The sequence below is a fragment of the Heliangelus exortis genome, chromosome 10 (assembly GCF_036169615.1).
Source record: "Heliangelus exortis chromosome 10, bHelExo1.hap1, whole genome shotgun sequence".
In the NCBI taxonomy this organism is placed as follows: Eukaryota; Metazoa; Chordata; class Aves; order Apodiformes; family Trochilidae; genus Heliangelus; species Heliangelus exortis.
This window is the reverse complement of record NC_092431.1, coordinates 2,609,907-2,630,236: the sequence shown is the minus strand read 5'-3', so window position 1 is coordinate 2,630,236 and position 20,330 is coordinate 2,609,907. Positions and strand designations below refer to the sequence as shown.

Here is a 20,330-nt window from a genome sequence, read left to right as displayed (position 1 = left end):
GATTTAGCTCCAAGCATGGGGATCAGGTATCAAACCAATCATTACAGAAGTGGTAGAGATGCAAAAAAAGTCTCAACTGAGGAAAGCCAGCAAGGGCCAGCTGAAAAATTTAGAGCCACGTGATGCAGCCACTGCTGTCCTGGATCAGCCTCAGTCTTTGATGAAAAAAAGTCCAAACCAGACAAGTCCTGACCAGCCTGACTCTACCTCCACCCAGCCAAGTCATCCAGGCAGTTATCCTCTTGAGGCCACCTTTTTAAGTGTGTATAGCTTAAGGTACCATCACCTTATTTAAGTATATGGCCTGAGCCATGGTTGAGGTTAAATCTTTAATCAGAGATCACCAGTGTAGGATGTCCCCATGCCCAGATGTCAATGTCATCTGGTTCTGGATAGCTTTACACCTGCATGAAGAACAGGGTACAGAGATCCATACCCCAACAGGCCCCAGAAAACATCAGTCCTGACCTGCAAAGGAAAAATGCACAGCTCAGGATCCCCAGGGCAGGGGATGCCCAGTGATTTGGATAAAAAGCACACACAATTCCCCCCCAAGCCTCCTACCCAATGCCTACTGACTGCAGCAAAATCCAGGGAGCTCCTAATGCTGCCTCTACCTCTCACCAAGTCCCTGGATGCTCCTCCTGAGCTCCTCCTCAACATTCCCATCACTTGGCCAGTGTCAGACTCCTGGTTTCTCTCTTGCCTGACCAGGAGAAGAGTCAAATCTTTGCACTTAAGCCACTGCTGGACTTTTGCAGTACATGATCCCAAGGACTACAAAGCAATCCTGGCTGTATATGGGGAGTTTCTTTTTCTCTGGGATCTTAAAGCTTTTATGTGTGTTGGCCAAGAACCTCCTGCTCTCTGCAACAGAGGAGACATGAGACTGCTGTCAGCAGTGATTTCAGCAGTGGTATTCAGCTCAATCCACCCTATCTGGGCTCATCTGCAAGAGAGATGAACACAGGGCTTGTAACAACCTCTGCTTCTGCCAACGCAGCTTTGTCCCAAGTGCCCCCAGGTGACACTGAGCCAGCTCTGCCTGCAGCCATGCTACAAACTTCTACCTCAGATCACATCAATCATCTCCCTCTTTTCACCTCCTGACCAACAGATATCACCAGATATTTGTCCTAAGGAACAGATATTTGTCCTAAGGTCCAGAGTCATTCCCAAGCTGAAGCACATCAAGCATCAGACTTTTTTTAAAGTCACAAATCATTGGAGAAGCAGAAAAGCTGTGAGCAGCCCAAACCAGGCACTGGACTTACTTTTTGGACTCAAAAGCAGTACAAAAGTTTGAAGAAGTAGCAGGGAATAACTTCTTCCACAAGAAACAGTAAAAATCTGGAACAGGCAGAGGGGTGAAGGATGCAGAGCTCCTTCCCTACAGCTGCTGGTGGGATAAGTCAGATTCCCAGTTGTTGTCACCTTAGGAGTTGTCTCTACTTGGCTTTGATGCTGATTTATTGCTCCTCTGGAGTTTTCTCATCTGGGACAGGAGTGTTTTGTTCTTTTTTGATCTTAATCCAGTCTGAAAGGGGATTTTCAGAATGGTTTAAGATAAACAGGAACATGGCACTCCAGGAGGATGGAGCTGGCTGGGAATTGCTCCATCAACCATAGGTTAAATCCTCACCAGAGGTTGGTATGAAAGAGGAGACCTCCTCAATGGTCTGTCAACTTTATACAAATATTCATGTCCTTTTGGTGGCTTCAAAACCATTACCCAGTGAAAATTTAAGACATTCCCCTAAACTATCTTATAAGAAACATCCAATGGTCATTCCCAGTTGACATTCTCCTCGGTGCTAAGGGCTTTCATGGATGATCCTTGGTCATCTTTTCTTCAAGAAGAAATAAATCTTCATCTGGCTTGTCCTTCCTCCTTTGTCAGCAATTATAAACCCACAGCTGAAATAACTCTTACTTTTCATGTCTTCAGGAATGATTACAAGTCACAGATGTAATTCTACAACACTCTCCACTTCTCCTCCAGTCTCCAGGTAACACTTTGAAGCCTCCATTTTAATTGCCCCACTAAAGAAACATCTTTCCTGCTATCTAAACCCCACAGAAATGGAACCAGTTTAGCTCAGTTCTTTCAAGTGCAGCTTTCCTAATCCTGGCTTGGGCGAGCTCATGAAAATTCTTCACATGAGAGCATCAAGAAAATGTTTTCCCCTCCTGTTTCAGCATTTTAATACTGGATTAGCTGACCTGTCTAGACAGAAGAGAAAATAACAGGGTATTGTGTGTGTACAGAATCCTGATTTAAAACCCACCCATAATTAGCCAATAACCATTCCTGTGTGATTGGCAGGGGAAGGCAATTAAAATTTAGCAAGAGCTTGGGGCTTTCCAACAAGGATACATGTTCCATTGTGAAATGAGCAGACAATATAAACACAAGAATCCCCACTACACTTGATTTCAGTATCAATTATACACTCTGGTAGGCTCATAAGTAAGACAAGCAGAGAAAACACAGTTCTCTGCAATGCTCTACCTTGCCAGGCCACCAGTCAGTGCTTGAGCAAGTGAAAATTACCAGGTCCTCTGACTCAAAAGATGGTTTGGCTTTTTACTTTTTCTTGATTGCCAATGAGCTCTTTATTCTTTTTTTTTTTTTCCCCTTTTGTCTTCTTCAAATCACAGGGTAAGAAGTGTCTTAGCTGTTAACTATGAATCTCTCTGAAGTTGTAATTTTGCTGTCTGTCCATCTAAGAGCAAGGGAAATACAAAATCACAGTAAAATTCCTCCTGCTTTGTCTTGCTTATACCTTTCCCTATGAGACAGGCACCAGCTTCCCACAATAAAATACTTTAAAAAAAAATCCAAGTACGCATCTCCCTTCCATCTTAGAAAAATATCTTTATTTCTCTTACCTCTTGTGCATTTAAGCATTTCCCTCATGATATTTTAATCACTTCTGAGGCCCCCTTGCCTCAGGCTCCACCACCATTCTGTCCTTGCCTCCCTAGGTGCCACCACCCTCCATTCTTTCCTTCTCCCTACTGTCCACTTCCTTCATTCAAAATACAATACCTAATTCCTAAAAACACCCTCCCTCAAAAAAAAAAAAAAAAAACCAACCCTGAGCCCAAGTGCTGTTTACGAGCAAGCAAATCTTGGCAAAAAAATCTCTTTTTTAAGATGGGCATCATTCTACCAACCTAGAATCATGGGTTTCCATTCCTGGCATCTGTAGCCTTCAATCCTATCAACTCCTCAGCCCTTCATCTCTGATCTGTTGCCCACCCAGCCCACTGCCAGCTCTCAGGGAAATCATTCTTTGCATCTGCACAGAGGAGCCTTGGCAGCCTTCTGCAGGACTTCAGAGCTAAGGACTAACCCAGAAATCATTTGGAACAGAATCTTGTGCTTCATCCTTTTAATAAATGATATATTCTGGATATATTCCCTACACCACAGAGTGCCTACCACTTATTTAAGCTACAGTGGACCCCCAGACAATGGCAACCTAGAAGTGCAAACATCACACTAAACCTTCTCTACCACTAAACCTTCTCTCTATAGCAACACAGCTCAGATGTTTGTCCACTCCATTATTTTTTTTCCTCATTTTGCTGCTAAAAGCTTGCAGGTCACAAGGATGAAGCCAGAGAATTAAGGCAGTTCAGAACTGCCCTCCTTATTAAAACAATCCTCTCTGATCAGGCCATTCTTCTAGGATCCTTAAGAAAAGGTCACTAAGGCTCCAACAATTTAAAAATACAAACCCCAAATAAACAAAAAAAAGTTTCTCAAGGAAATCTGCTATTTTTAGTTCACCCAAACACTCCTGGTATTACTGTCCTAGCTGTGGTGACACAAAGCCTTAGGCCAGGCAAGGTACTGAGAACAAACCTTGAGTGCTCCAAGGCTTCTCTGGTGGTTGGTTGGGGTTTTTTTGGTTTGGTTGTTTTTTTCCACCAGGATTGGTTAAGTCTTAAAAAAAGCAACCTCCCTCTCCCTTCAGACTTCATGTCACCCAGCAGGTTGTCTTTTATACCCATGGGTTGGGAGCTCTTGGCACACCATGGACCACAGTGATGGTGATTCCAGGTGGGACTTCTCTGACCCCAACTCCCATCTACTGCCTCCAGCCTTTCAGGTGATGGAGAGGAGGAGAAATCCATCCTGATCTTTGGCATTCCTATTTTAGGTTGGATGAGCTGCAAGGAAGCTTGCAGACCAGTTTAAAACAACCACCTCATTTTTCCCAGCCCTCTTACACCAGCAGTTCAGCCAGGATCAGGAGTTTGCTTTGGAGAAACCTCAACACCTCCACTTCCCACCTTTTCATTCACGCTTTTCAGTGGTAACAAAGCAGCCAAATGGCTTCACTCCTCCTGGATGAAACTGATGCCTTCCAAATAAGAGGGATTGATGGGGGCAGAGTACCCCAAGTCCAACCTGAAGCCTCCAGGGACACTCAGACATGGGGACCTCAGCACTGACTCTTTCACTCCTATCACCCTGACATCCTCCCTCATCTAGAAATATCTTTCAACAGCTAAATGAGCTGGAGAGGAACTCATCCTCACCTCCAGAAGAGGCTGCACTTCCACTTGCTATTCTGAGACTCCTGCAGGAGGAACCACTTTGCTTTCCTGGCCATGGAATGTGCCTGCATTTTTCCAGTCCTTCTGCAGTGATGAATTGACAGTCTTCACATTACCAAGTGTAGCAGCCAGGCTGGAGGGTGAGAAACCCATCAGCAACAACCAACAAATCCCCTGCTAACAGCACAGACCCAGCAGCTCCAGTATAAACCAACTAAAAATTACCAGAATCATTTTATTCCCTCTGGGGTTTTAATTGATAGGAATTAAGCATCACCCTTCATCAGAAATCTAAACAATGATATTGTGTGTGTTTGAAAAGAACTCAGACAAATCCAGTTGAGACTTCATTTCAGTTGGAAGACTAAATGGGAGCAGAAAAAAATAAACACACTACTCTTTTATTACTATTTTAAGTGCAATTATTCAAGATAACCATCAACACAACTACGTACACGTGCTCATAATGCAGGTTTGTCAGCACAGTCTGAAAATGTTTACAGGGAATTCTTGACACCAGAGGATTAATTCAATCTAAGCAGAGACAAAACAAGATTGAGCAACCAAGAGCAGAAGCTGGAAAAATTCAGAACAGAAATAAGATGCCTATTTTTAACAGTGACACTAATCAGCTGTTGAAACTAAAGACAGAGGGGATATTGTTGGTAGCTTTTAAATCAGGATCCAGTCTCTCATGGACATTTACACTCCATTTACACACAGAAAACAGGGCTGTAGTGCTGGGAATGCTCCTGGCTTTATGATGGAGATGGCCAGGACAGATGTTGGAGACAAAATTTTCTGGCCTTTTTATCCCTGGATCTACCATGGTGCAGAACTGTGTATGGAGCATGTGAAATAGTAGCATGGTGTTGGAGAGATGGAGCACACATGGAGGTGGCTCCCAGTGATACCCAAGGAGTGGAAATCAGTGCAAGGCAGCTCCTGGGTTTCAAAAATAATGACAAAAAAAAAAAAAAACAAACCCACAACAGCAAACTTCTTGATATATGTAATATATCAAGATTTATTTCTACATTGTTTTTTCAATAGATGTAATAATCTCTATTATTTCATCAAATGCATAAAGAAGAGTGGGGATCTGAAAGGACTTTTAGCAGAACCCATATGCAAAAGCTCCACAATGAAAACAGAAAAGCAACTTATTTAGCAGGTGTAAAGACACTCCAGCATTTGGGCCATTTAACTCATTTTGGGCCATTTAACTCATTTTGCAACCTATCACTACTCATACTGAGCATGGCTGTAATGAGTAACCTTTACCTTAAGTAACAGCAATAACATTTTCAATTTTCATCTCAAATGCACCTTTTTTTTTTTTTTTCTTTTTTTCCCCTAAGATGAGGGAGAAGTGTTTGGAAGGATTATTTTAGATGGAGCAATTTTCTCTCCTTTAACACCTTTCCAGCCTTCAGGCTCAGGCTGTCCACGGAGCACAGGTCAGGACAGAGCAGATCAGATCTCTGAGCAGACAGAAAAATGAAGTGGAAGGAGATTTCTGGGCTGGCTCCAGCACTCCCTGACACCAGTGCCTCCCATTGCTGTGAGCTGTGGTTCTCCCTGTGGCTCCTGGCACTACAAACAAGCATTTTGCAGCCCTTTTCCCCCTTTCATCAAGCCTTCTGAGAAGCAAGCACATTAATCCTTACTGCCTCTTATTTCAAGATGCTCTTTCCAAGCTCTCCAGGCTGTAAATATGTCAAACTGGAAGCTATGTCTCTTTTCTCCACATAACCTCCTTCCTTTTTCAGCCAGCAAGTCACACACCAAACTCAGCCCTTTTTAAAAATCACCATTTACATCAGCATGGGCTATGTGGAGACACCCTATGTGGAGACAGGGGGGCATCTCCAGCAGAAGGCAGGAGCATTATTAATATTATTAATTGAATTTAAACCCTCCCCATCAGTCAGAGGGGTGAGTGAACCCAGGAGCTGAGCATCTGCAGCACAACAGGAGGATTATTGCATGGGAAGCAGACACACCAGTTTGCTACCTGGAGAGCTTCAGGAGCAACAATAATGGTCCACAACTACATAAGAGCCCTTCCCAAGCTCAAAAACCTCTGCCACATGCACCAGTGAGATCCAAGTTAACTTGGGGCACACCCCCATGCATTGGGAAGCCACTTCCAGCTGGGCTGAAACCAGCTGGACAGTGATGTTTCATCATCATCCTCATGTTCAGGCTTTATCCAGTTCAGTGTTTGAACCTAAAGAGGTTTCCTGGGTGGATATGGGCAGCTGGAACAAGAGACTCAGCCCTGGACCAGTCCTGCCTGTGCAGGCAGCTGGCAGGGGGGCAGGCAGCAGGTTTTGGCAGAGGAGATGTGTCCTGACAGCTCCCAGAAACTGGAAGCCTTGGTCAGAAGCAGCCTCTCAACCATTCTGCTCCAAGTCAAACCATCACCACCAGCACAGTCTCCTGGAGTTTCTCCTTGAAACAAGCAAGACAGATCCCAAATCCCATGCTTTTTCCATCAGTGAGACTTCTGACCCCTTGCTCCTCATCACCTCTTCAGAGCTGACCAGATCCAGGAGCTCTGGAGGTGCTGAATGGGGATGGAAGAGTCTGAGGGAGCAATTCTCCCTGGACTCAAGAAGGCTTTGAGAGGAGCAGCTCCAGCAATCCTACAGCACCTCCCTGCTGCATCCCACACCACCAGGACAAACCCATTGATCCCCTGTGCCTCACCAGCCCTGGGGATGGAGAGCTGACCATGCTCATCTTCCTCATCATGGCAGTGCAAAGAAGAGAAAGAGCTCCTCCAAAAAACAAGGCTGCAGACCAGCAACTCTTGTGGTTCCATAGGCAGGAGGAGAAACAAAGGGGTTTTGATTTCCAAAGAGCTGCTGGAATTTATAGGCGACTGTGAGTGAAAAAGAAGTTGGAACTGAAGAGAAATCCTGCCAACCCACTCAAATTTGCCCTTGTAAAAAGGCCCAAGCCATCAAATGTGGCTTGAGGCATTGAAAAGGCTGCAGTTCAGTAGCTGATCTTACAGGGACACCAACAAACCCCAATTACAAGTGACAGAGGGGGAATGCAGAGCAGGATCAGACAGCAAGGAAGGGAACACATGAGCAACCCCACGTGGACTCTTAGAAACCAGCATGAACAAAAGTCCTCCTGTGTTACCCACATGCCAAATCTCCAGCCTTGTGCTCCAAACCTCAGTGGCATCAGTTTTTTGAAGGCAGCAGTGACCTTCAGGCTGACTCCCTCTGGATGCATCCCAAAAGAGACAGAAGGAAATGAGAGCATTCACCTTTGCCTCTCCAAACTCAGGTCTCCTCCAGCCTGAGAACATGACCTCAGCTGGGCTGCCTAAACTTTATTCTTGTAAAAAAAACACTGCAAGCCCCATCATCATCATTTCCTCCTCACTTCCAGAAATACCACTTACCCACAACTCAGGACAAACGGAGACAGGGCCATATTAAATGGTTTCCTCTTCCTGACATGGGAAGAAGCTGCTCTTCTTCATTACCCACACCACAAACAACAAATTGCTGCTTCTAGCATGACCACTGATGCTCTGGGGGACCTCAGACAAACCTTTTCACCCACCTGTATCTTATAAAGATGCCCACCTGGAGCCACCTCTGTAAAACTCTGCCAGTGATGAATGAGAAACAGCCCAAAGCTGCCATCAGAGCTTACTGCAGGCTCCAACCACTCTGGGGTCCTACCCTGCTTGCCTAGAAAAAGCAGCAGAAATGTTTAAGTTCTTCAGCAACAACAACAAAATGTTCTAAGCAGCAACACTTTTTCTAAGGGTGATCCAAGGCAGCTGTCCCCTTTGCACCATCATCCAGAAAAAACCGTGGGGGAGACAGAGAGAATAAGCTGTCAGATCTGAGGTTTTATCATTATGTCTCCATCAGCAAAGCTGGTGGAAAAGGTTCTGTGAGAGGATCTGCCAGCTTAGAGGCACCTCCTTTGCTGCCCAATTCTCTCTGCAGCTTCCCAGAAGCTGCACTGCAAGAAAAGATATAACTAATCCCTTCCCAAATCTCTGAGGGTTCAGAGCATGGAGAGTGGGAAATGTGGGCAAAAAAAGCTGTGAAAATTCCTTTTTCAAGGCAAGGGAGGGCCAGGAAGCATTGTCCCAAGCCACCAGCTCCTGTAACCATCACCCAGGGACCAGCATCCCCTCTGAGAGATGATGGGCAGAGCTGGCAGGGCAGGAGGCTGGGCTGACAATTTGGGACAAGAAGCCAGCAAAGAAGGAGCAAAGCTGGGTTTGTAAACAACTGGCAGAGTGCTGACTCCAAAGAACCTGTTGAGGAGCACCCAAGTGTCATCCATGATTTATACACCAGTGAGGAACCTGCTGCTGCAGCCAATGAAGCCCAGTGAATAACACTGACTGGAGGCAAAGCAGCATCAGGATGGTTTGGTTTGGTTTGGTTTGGTTTGGTTTGGTTTGGTTTGGTTTGGTTTGGTTTGGTTTGGTTTGTTAAACCCTCCCCACCAAAGTTCACTTTGCAGCCACTGCTGCAAGTGTTCCAAGGGCTTCCAGAAACACTTGACCCAGAAAACTTCCTCCTCTGCTCACCAAAAACTTTCTCACAGGGAAAATCTCTGCGATTTTGAATGTTCAGAGGAGACTAAAAAAAATAAAAAAATAAAAAAAAAGCCATGGATGGTGCTTTTGATCAGGAAACCACTGTACATTTGTACAGTTTTACCACTGTGATGCAACTTGTTTTAATGCCTGCAAATATCCCTGGAGTCAAATGAACTTGTTCAAAGCTGATTCACACCAAGGCTACTTTTTAAATTGGGCACTTGTTGACAAGTAGAATATATTTAACAAGCCCCAAGCATCTTGGCATGCAGTGTAAAGACTTCCTATTATGAGTTGCTCTGTTTTGTTTTTTTCTTAAATTTAACATATGGGTAGAGCAGGTTGTCTGCCACAGGGCATTTCCATACAGTGCTTGGCACTGAAAGAACTGCCAGGATATCCAAAAAAAATAACCCAAGGAACGTCATGCCAAGAACACAGGGGATGAATCATGCCATTTAAAACTCACCAACAAAATGCACTATTATGTGTTTTGAAAAACCTTCTCATCCGAGGGAAAACAAAATAAATCAAAATAATTGGCTGGCCTGTGGCTAATTCTCAAGCATGTTCCTCTGGCTGGAGGGCACCGTGAGAATCCAGCAGGCTCAGCCAGCTCTGAGATGCTGGGAACAGGGCAGGGAAAGGAGAAGCAGGGAAAGGAAGAGCAGGGAAAGGAAAGGAGGAGGCTATCTAGAATTATTTTTCACTAGTCCCTCTGACAGCTTGGCCAGTGGGTTCACAGCATCTTGGTTCACAGCATGGGGATGAAATGAAGGACCAGATGATTTCCCTCAGTATCAGAAGCTCCCATGGAAGTGGTAGAAAGGCTGCCCCCATCCCCAAGTGATTCCCAAGGAAATGGGCTGAGAAGCTAATCAAAGGACTTTCAAGAACCTGTGATGGGATGATGGGGGAGCTCTGGTCTTACTGGTTGAGCTTTCAGGGCACTCCTGGAGGTTTATGTCTCCTCTTTCTATGTCTCTATGTTTTCTCCTCTTTCTGTGTCTCTTTTGATTGCAGCTTCTCTGGTCACACAGGGCTTGGGAACTTCTGCCCACACTGCTGGTAAGATCCTAGTGCTGTACCAGTGTGGTTCATCTGCCAGAGGGTGCAGTATTCCACAGGACACAATTAAAAGGAATTCTTAATTCCTTTAATTCCACAGCAGCAGCAAAAAGCACAGCCTCAGCATCTTCCTTGCACAACAGAGGAGCAAATCCAGGAAAGCATCTGCTCTACAAATCCCCCAAAGACAGAACAAGCAGATGCTGCAGCTGGGACATCAGCAACCCCTGTATTTTGGAAGGCTGCAGAGATAGGTAGCAGGGCTCACCTACCCAGAGGGTACCCCAGCACCCATCTACACCATCACCAGGGTCAGACTACACTGCCAGGACACCCATCTCCTGCATCACAAGCTGCAAAGAACAGGGACACCAGAGTGGTATCCAACTGGTGCAGTGAATGCCATATTCCTGCCTGAGACATCATGATCCAGCATCCATCAAGCATGGAGAGGCAACAAGCAGACCCAAAGTGCTGCCCCCATGGGGAGAATCTTTCCCTTTATTTCCATCTCTTCCATCACATTCAGTATTGGGAGTTATCTGAAGCTGCTAAGCTCCTTGTGAAAGCAAAGCTTGGTGTTTCAGGGCTGTAAAAATTAAAAAAAAATAAGAAAAAAAAAAGGAGAGACAGACAGTAAACTGCAAGGAAAAAAGGAGGTTATAAACTATACCCCACAGCATCCATCTACTCCATCACCAAGGTCAGACTACACTGCCAGGACACCCATCTCCTGCATCACAAGCTGTAAAGAACAGGGACACCAGAGTGGTATCCAACTGGTGCAGTGAATGCCATATTCCTGCCTGAGACATCATGATCCAGCATCCATCAAGCATGGAGAGGCCACAAGCAGACCCAAAGTGCTGCCCCCATGATGAGAATCTTTCCCCTTATTTCCATCTCTTCCATCACATTCAGTATTGGGAGATATCTGAAGCTGCTGAGCTTTCCTTGTGAAAGCAAAGCTTGGTGTTTCAGGGCTGTAAAAATTTAAAAAAAAAAAATAAAAAAAAAAAGGAGAGACAGACAGTAAACTGCAAGGAAAAAGGAGGTTATAAACTATACCCCACAGCATCCATCTACTCCATCACCAAGGTCAGACTTCACTGCCAGGACACCCATCTCCTGCATCACAAGCTTTAAAGAACAGGGACACCAGAGTGGTATCCAACTGGTGCAGTGAATGCCATATTCCTGCCTGAGACATCATGATCCAGCATCCATCAAGCATGGAGAGGCCACAAGCAGACCCAAAGTGCTGCCCCCATGATGAGAATCTTTCCCCTTATTTCCATCTCTTCCATCACATTCAGTATTGGGAGATATCTGAAGCTGCTGAGCTTTCCTTGTGAAAGCAAAGCTTGGTGTTTCAGGGCTGTAAAAATTTAAAAAAAAAAAATAAAAAAAAAAAGGAGAGACAGACAGTAAACTGCAAGGAAAAAGGAGGTTATAAACTATACCCCACAGCATCCATCTACTCCATCACCAAGGTCAGACTTCACTGCCAGGACACCCATCTCCTGCATCACAAGCTTTAAAGAACAGGGACACCAGAGTGGTATCCAACTGGTGCAGTGAATGCCATATTCCTGCCTGAGACATCATGATCCAGCATCCATCAAGCATGGAGAGGCCACAAGCAGACCCAAAGTGCTGCCCCCATGATGAGAATCTTTCCCCTTATTTCCATCTCTTCCATCACATTCAGTATTGGGAGTTATCTGAAGCTGCTGAGCTTTCCTTGTGAAAGCAAAGCTTTGTGTTTCAGGGCTGTAAAAATTAAAAAAAAAAATAAAAAATAAAAATAAAAAAAAAAAGGAGAGACAGACAGTAAACTGCAAGGAAAAAAGGAGGTTATAAACTACACCAGTGTAATGGATCAGAACAAAACTGCAAACAGGTTTCCTGAGATCTTCTCTTCACTACCCTCCTTCTCTCTCTCTCCAATTGTTTGGGAAACTTAATTGATCAAACCAGCCCCAATTAAATGGGAAACTTGCCCGTGTTTGCACAACACAGAACACAATGGGGTCTCAGTCAAATAAACACTGGTGTCCATATTACATTTGGGAATTCTCTGTGGTTTGGGGTTTTAAATTGATTGCAGCAAGCTTGGGAGGAAAGCTTCAACAGGAATCTTTTCTTCTTCTCCCATCCCCTGTAATAGGAGGGTGAGACAGGGAATGAATCTGCCAGCAGAGAGGCTCTGTAGTGGTTCCAGCTCCATGTGTACATGAGGATCATTTCAGGACACACCATATGAGACATGTTAGCCCAACAGCAATTATTTTTCTTCACCACTTCTCAGAAGCCAGACCTAACAAACTGCCCTGAAATAGCAGCACAGCTCCCTAAATAGCATCATTTCTGCTCGGGTTGGAAGACACACCCACACTGAAGCTTTGATTTTAGGCCATCCCAGGCCAGTTACCACACACCTTTACCATGAAAGCCACAGTGTAAACCACTGAATGCAACAGAAACACTGGGAAGTGAGAATTAGAAAAGCTGAACACCACGTGGATTTGCTCCCACAGCAACTGGATTGACTGGAACAGACTGGACATGACTCCAGGAAAAAGAGGAGGCTCGGGGGAGACCTCATCACTCTCTACAACTCCCTGAAAGGAGGTTGGAGCCAGGGGGGGATCAGGCTCTTCTCCATCAGTCAGACAAGAGGCCATGGGCTTAAGCTATGCCAGAGGAGGGTTAGGTTGGATATTAGGAAGAAATTCCTTACAGAGAGGGTGATCAGGCATTGGAATGGGCTGCCCAGGGAGGGGGTGGATTCTCTGTCCCTGGAGATTTTTAAGAGGAGACTGGATGTGGCACTCAGTGCCATGGGCTGGGAACCACTGTTTAAGGGTTGGACTTGATGATCTCAGGGGTCCTTTCCAACCCAAATGATTCTATGATTCTATGACTCCATGTGGAGCTGTATTGTAAGGACTTCTCCTGAGCTCCTGATTTGCTGGAACATAAAATGGGAATCCCATGGGTTTGGGCTGGAAAACGATCCAGTTCCAACCCCTCTGCCATGGGCAGGGACACCTCCCACCAGCCCAGGGTGCTCCAAGCCCCATCCAACCTTCAACACTGCCAGGGATGGGGCAGCCACAGCTTCTGGGGGGGCAACCTGGGGCTCAGCACCCTCACACCAAGCAATTTCTTCCTAATGTCAAATCTAAATCTCTTCTATTTCAGCTTAAACCCTTCTCCCTCATCCCATCCCTCCATGCCCTTGTCCCAAGTCCCTCCCCAGCTTTCCTGCAGCCCTTTCCATCACTGGAAGATGCTCTAAGGTCTCCCTGGAGCCTTCTCCAGGTTGAACAACCCCAACTCTCTCAGCCTGGCTTCAGAGCAGAGCTGCTCCAACTCTTGGATCATCTTTATGGCCTCCTCTGAACTGGCTCCAACATCTCCAAATCCTTCTTATGCTGAGGGCTCCAGAATTGGACCCAGGCACTGCAGGACAGAGGAGGAGAATCCCCTCCCTTGACCTGCTAGCCAGGATTCTTTTGATGCAGATCAGTGCAGAGTTGGCTTTCTGAGTTGCCAGTGCACATTGCCAGCTCACCTGGAGCCAAAAGCATGTCCTTAAATCATGATGAAGCCTGGGCCACAGCTGGCAGATGGGTTTTTTTGAGATTTCTACTCACTAGAAGCTTCCCTCAAAGATCAGGAGTTCCCCCATGCTGCCTGAGGTTTGCAGAGGACAACAGGAAAGGTTTCAACAAAAAGCACAAGATCTCCCAACTCAACACTGTCTGCATTCAGGTCACCTAGAGATATCTTGAGGAAATGGGTGACTGCAACCAAAAAAAAAACCATCTTACATCTCTTCTGCTGTAATGGAACAGAAGTAACTCACCCTGCAGAGTGATTTTAGGCACCCCAAAAGAGAGCAGACAGCAGGAACAGCTCTTCAAAGGCCATAAGGGTGGGAAAATGATGGAAAACACTTTGGCTTTGTTTCCACCTTGTTGCAAACTTCAAAACAATGCACAAGGACCAAATTCTGTTTGGAGACTCCAACAGCCTCCAGGTGCTCTGAGTTCTTGTGCTCTGAGGTTCCAAAGTGTCCTGCAGGGAACTGCAGCTTGAAGTGCCACAGGATGTACATTAACACTGGGTTATCACTTGTGCAAGGAGCCTTTCAGTCCTCCTGACACCCCTGAACTCAAAAACATTTCTTCTCCGTGACCCTCAAGACATTTTACTGAAACAAAGGGAAGTTTATTTCACATTGCTCCTCTTCAGGAAATGCTGTCTCAAGCAGCTTCACAGAATGAAGATAAAACATTGCTCAGAAAGCAAGAAATTAAATGCCATAGGTTGAAGGAAAAAAAAAAAAAGGGAAAAAAAAAAGAGAAATATATTTTTCACAGAGCAGGAAGACTTCTCGTGCTGCAAGCAGTAGAAACCAGGAATTGGGACACTTGTGATTTATCTATTCTTCCACAGCTTTCTCATCTGAGTGGGGGTAAATGACTGACAATCCTACCCATAAGATCCTAAAAATACAGCACAATTTCAGCACATTTAGATGGGAGTTCATTGTATTCAGCACATCCTACTTTACCCTTTCAGTGATGCAGCTCCATCCCATGTAACAGAGCACTAGCACCGAGCTGTGCCAGAAAAAAAGCAGTTTGAGTAATGCCCCCCAATGAAAAGGAAAGAAATGTTGATAGCCACCAGGACCAAGCTACGTGGAGAGCAGAAGAGGCAACGAGCCAGTCAGTTTCAAATCCCTGCTTGGATCCATCCCATAACTAGATGCTGAAATCTCTGCAGCCAAGAGAGAGGCTGGCAGGTCAGCAAGAAGAGAATTGTCACTTCTAAATTTAGCAGACACTTCAGTTATTGTGCCATGCTTCAAAAGCAAAAGAGGTATAAAGTGGAGTTTGTAGGACGAGCATTTAAAGTGAAATGAGAGCTCTGCTCACTGAGCAAAGTTCTTTCTGAATTCCTTTCCTGTTTGGACAATTGGATCCTCTGCTTTCTTTCCGCTGCAACCCCAAGGATCTGCCCGGCACTGAATGGATGGACTTTTTTTCTGGGATAACTTCCAGGTTAAAGAGAAAGGATTTACACTTGAATGAAACGTAGGCTCTGTATTTGGAAAATTTGTTTTGAAAACTTGGGAAGGAAGCAAAGCCTCCTTCATTTAAAAAGGGACTCAATTAACATTCTCCAGCCAGGCTTCCTACCCAAAGGACAGGACTTGCTGGGGGACATGTGATTTGAGACTTGTTCTCCTGGGTCACAATGTCCCTTTCTGAAACACAGGCCACTCTTTTTGAGAGACACAGGGCTCTCCACACATCTTTCCAAAGGGCTGCCTGGCACACTCAATGCCTTGACTCCCATCATAAGATGTTCTAGGACTTGGGCTCAGGAAACAGCAATTAGTGCCCAAAGACCCTAATGAAGACCTGGAGTGACACCTGCACTCTGCAAGCATCCCTGGACAAGGAAAACCCATCCATGGTCAGCCAAACCACAGGAACTAAGCACCACCACAAATCTCACCTCCTTGTGCTCTTGAAAACACCCAGCACTCCACATCTTGAGGCTCTGAAATGTTTTGTAAAGAGGAGACCAGTGACCAACCAAGGAGATGCTCTGCTTTTGAGTCACAAGTCACTGGGTGTGGGGTTGATCTGCAAGAAGCAGACAGGACCCCCATGGTTATCTTGGGTTTGAAAAACAACCTGGGCATGTCTGAGTATTGCCCACACAGGAGGAGGAAAAAAAACCTATGCCATCAGTTTTTTCCAGCTGAAGGAAAAATAATAATTCACTGACAATTTGACATCCACTTTTATCTCTGAATTCCTTTATCAGCTGCATTTGTCAGAGCACTCTTCACCCTTTAATAAGCACAGGTTGAAATCCAGCCTGCCCCCAGGGTGATGACTGAGTATGGGAGTTGACTCAACACACAGCAGACAGGGATGGGAGAGCAGGGATTTTTAGCAAATATTACAGAAATCATGCACCCATCAGCTCATCTTTGGCAGGGGGCATCACAAACCACTCTGATCCATTTCTGCTCCATGTCTCAAATTGAAACCTCACCCAGGCAGGATGCAAGAGGAGGGAACAGTCACCTATGGCCACCAACCACCCAGGAGTGAAAACAAGGACAGACACTCTCCAGAGCCTGTTGTAGTAATTTAGATGCTGAGATGTCAATCACCCTTTGGAAAAAATACCATTCCCCCTGCTGACCAAGCTTTTAAATCCAGGAACTAAATCAGGTGTGGATAACTATAAAAACTCTTCTGTATTCAACAGCTCTTCTCGAGCTGATCCAAAATAAATTGGTGGTTTGGGAGTTTGTCTACACTGAAATGGACCAAAACAGTTCCCCTGGAGTTTTTTCCCTTTGTCTGAAATAAAAATGATTTAGGGGTTTTGTTATTTAATAAGATTTTCTATGGGCAAGTCAGCAGGCTTTAAATTCACACCCCACTTTACAGGGGAATAGTTTCCTCACATGGTCAAGTGCCTGAGCCTTAACCCTAAAAAACCCACAGAGATCAAGGCAGAAAGCTCCAGAGAATCCTCCAAACTTCCCCTATAAATAAACCCTGGTACTTTGCCCAGCTGGTAAATGAAGTGCTCAGTGCTAAACACACTCCAAGTTTATATTTGCTTAAGACACTTAAAGATGAAGAGGTCTGCTACTGCCTTTTCTACTGGACAACATGAAAAGCTTGAAGATATTTTTTAGATGGGGTAAGCAGGCCATAAATGCAAAGCCCCAGGCAACTCACCCAAAACACAGAGCCAAAACTTGACCTCAGCATCAGCTTTTTGTCAAAATCCTCCAATGGATCCTCCCTAAGGGGACCCAGAAAACATCTGGACAGGGCATGTTTCATGTGGGCACCTTCCCATTACCTTGAGTGAAAGGTCCCTTTGGCAGATGTGTCTTTTGTACCCAGAAACATCCCTTGCAGATCACTTCTCCTGAGAATATAATAGGTGGTGACAAGTGGTGAAATGTGCTCCTATTCACATGGCTCTCAATAAAGAAGCTGACTGCTGGGAAAGGAGAAACACACATCTTCTGGAAGAGTCTGCCTTGGCCTTCATTATGCCTTTAAAAAGAGTCAATCCACTCCAAATGTTTTTAAATGGGCAAAGGAATTAACTGCACCTCCTAAAAAATAAAAAAAAAATTAAAAATCATAATTAAAAAAGAGTATTTCCATAACCTAACAGCCTCTCTCTTCCATGTATGGAACTGGTCATACAAGATTTGTGATGCTGTCTGCTCTGCATCTTCTTCATGTGCTAGGAAAAAGCTTTGGGATCAAGAACTTGCTGCCAAATCCACGTCACACACAGAGGAATGAAAGGGGATCAAACTGCTAGAAAAACAGTGCTTTTAAAAGTGAAAATGCCTGGCTAACATGGGCAAAATCTGATAATGCTGCAACTTCGGGAATCAAATATTGATGTAAATGCTTCAGGCTCTGCCACAGAAAGCTCCTGGAAATGGAGGGATGGGGACACAGGACCAGATTTTTTGCCACCACCACTCCTCTGTGCAGCTTCTCCTGTCCATTTGTCACCAACCACATCTTCCCCTCCTTGTTCCAAGGCAGATGAAGCTTAATACACTTATGTAGTTGTGTACTGCCTGTTATCCCATTAGGGAGCTAACAGGATCTGAGTAACAGCACGTAGGCACAGATAACTGTTGCCTGATACCTGCTCCAGATTAGACACCAGATTAGTTCCTTATTTTTCCAGCCCCTGCAGAAAAAAAGGCTGGGATTTGTTCAAAGGCTGCTCCGAAGACTGGATGCAGGTAATTGTTTAATTTTGTTTGGGACCCATAAACACATCACATTTGTTTCCTCTTGATCTGCTGGAGCTGCCATATGGCAGAAAGTTCTGATAAAAATAAATGGCATGGTTTGCACATTTAAACTTTCAGTGTGGACAAAGGCAGCTCTCATCACCTTTAAGGTCCCTGCTAGCTTCAGAAATCCACGGAACAACAAAGGATCTGTGCATCAGCAGGAAAAAAAAAAGAAAATGTATGTCTGGGCAGCTGTGCTAGGGATATCCAGAAATGCAATCTTCATTAGCTCTGACACTGCTCCAGATGATGTGCCCAGAAGATCCAACTAAGAAAACATCGATGAGATGTAATCACCATAAAATGAGCCTGACAGCACAGTTCTCAGAGCATAATTATCAGGGGGTTGTTATCTAATTGGGAAGGCACTGGAAAGCCAGGCATAAGAGCTGTGCAATATCTTCATTACTGATCTGGATGACAGAGTGGAATGGATGCCCATAAAGGCAGCAGATGATTCAGCTGGGAGGATGTGCAAGCACTCCAGGGTGAAGGTTTAGATTCCCAAATTATCCTGCCACACTGGTCCAACATCACCAAGAGGAAATACTTCAGAAAAGGGAAGTTACAGGAACAAATGCAAAAAAATGGGGAGCAATTTCCTACACATCAAGGCTTCAGAAAAGGCTCTGACTTTTTACAAGGTCGTGGGACCACTGCAAGGTTCAGCAACATCCCACAGCTCCATACAGGCAAACTTCAGCCAGGGAAAGCACCTTGCAAAGTTTCACTCTTAGCTGCTCACTGCTGGGCAGCTTTTTATAAAAACAGACTGGAGAACCTCAAAATATAAAAAAAAAAAACCAAAAACCACTAGACATGAGATTAAGTTGGACCCATTTAAACCAGACATGTTCCTAGGAACAAACTAGCTCAGGCAAGCAGGCAGGACACATCCTGAGGAAAGGTTCCTTCTTCCTACACCCAGCAGGAAAAATTATGGGGTTTTAGCTCTTCTGAGTTTAACACTCTGGCTGTAATCTCTGTTTAAAACCAAAATAATGGCCATCAATATGGACAGAAAGAACACAAGTCTCTGGTCTTATCAACATAGAAAAAGAGACCAGAAACTACTTTTTAGAACCCCAGGTGATTTTTGTTCACAAACCTCTTCTTCCAGCACACTTCCCCTAGAAGAAAAGCCAAAAAGTCAGCCTGAACACAGTTTTTTCACTAGTTTGAAGCAGGGATTTTTTGAAGAGTGGGCATCCCAGAGACACTCAGCCAGTCCCCACGAATGGGGGGATAAACGAGGTGGGTGAAATTTCAAATTTTGCTCCAAAGGCAGCAAATCAACAGACTGGAGCCTGACCTGGCAGACCTGTATGAATGGTGGATCTCAACCAAGAGCCACTTCTGATGTTCCCACTGCTGGATGTCTTCATTAATGACAGGATGGAGAGCTCCTTCAGCAAGTTCAGAGACATCCCCATGCTGGGGTGAGGAGCTGATAGACTGGAGGGCAGGTCTGAGCAGCAAGCTGGAAGAACAGGATGAAGGAAACCTCATGAAGTTGAGAAATACAAAGAAAGAGCCCTGTACCCCAGCCAAAAATTATCCACTGTCAGCACAAACTGGAGACAGACTGGTTAGGGAGAAGCTCTACAGAAAAGCACCTGGGTGGAGGTCCTGGTGGGCAATAAGGTGACAAGGAATCAGAATTGTGCCCCTGTAGTGACAAAAGCCAGTGAGGGTCAAGAGCTTGTGGAAAAAGCTCTGCTCAGCACCAAGAAGGTTGCATCTGGAGCCCTGGGTGGTAGAGCTGACAAGACACTGACAAAGTCAACAGGATGGTCTGGTGGCTGGAAAACATGATGTAAGAGAAGAAAATGAGAAAATGGGGCTGGTTTAACTTGGAGAAGAAAGGGCTGTTGGGGGGGGATCTAATTTCTGTCTTCTCTCTGGGGGGTTATGAAGAAGATGGAGCCAAACTCTTCTCATGAACAAAAGGACAAGAAGCAATGGGCATAACTTGGAGCAAGGGAAATTGTGGTCAGAGAAGAGGAAAATATTCCTCACCATGAGAGCAGGAAGCATGGCATCAATCTGTCACACTTGACTGGAAAAGGTCAGTGACTCCATCAGAAAAGTTTCCAAGAAACCTACCTTCAATTCTGGCCCTGCTTGGAGCAGGAGGAGAGACCAGAGAGCTCCAGACATCCTATGTGACCTAAATTGCTCTTCAGTTCTCAGAAACCTTTCTGAAAAAAC

General features: G+C 45.1%; 1 protein-coding gene across 4 annotated transcripts in view; it reads right to left on the bottom strand.

The window, feature by feature from the left end:
* Positions 1 to 20,330, bottom strand: part of SMOX (spermine oxidase) — a 62,471-nt gene that overhangs the window by 24,529 nt on the left and 17,612 nt on the right. The gene's annotated exons all lie outside the window — the stretch shown is intronic.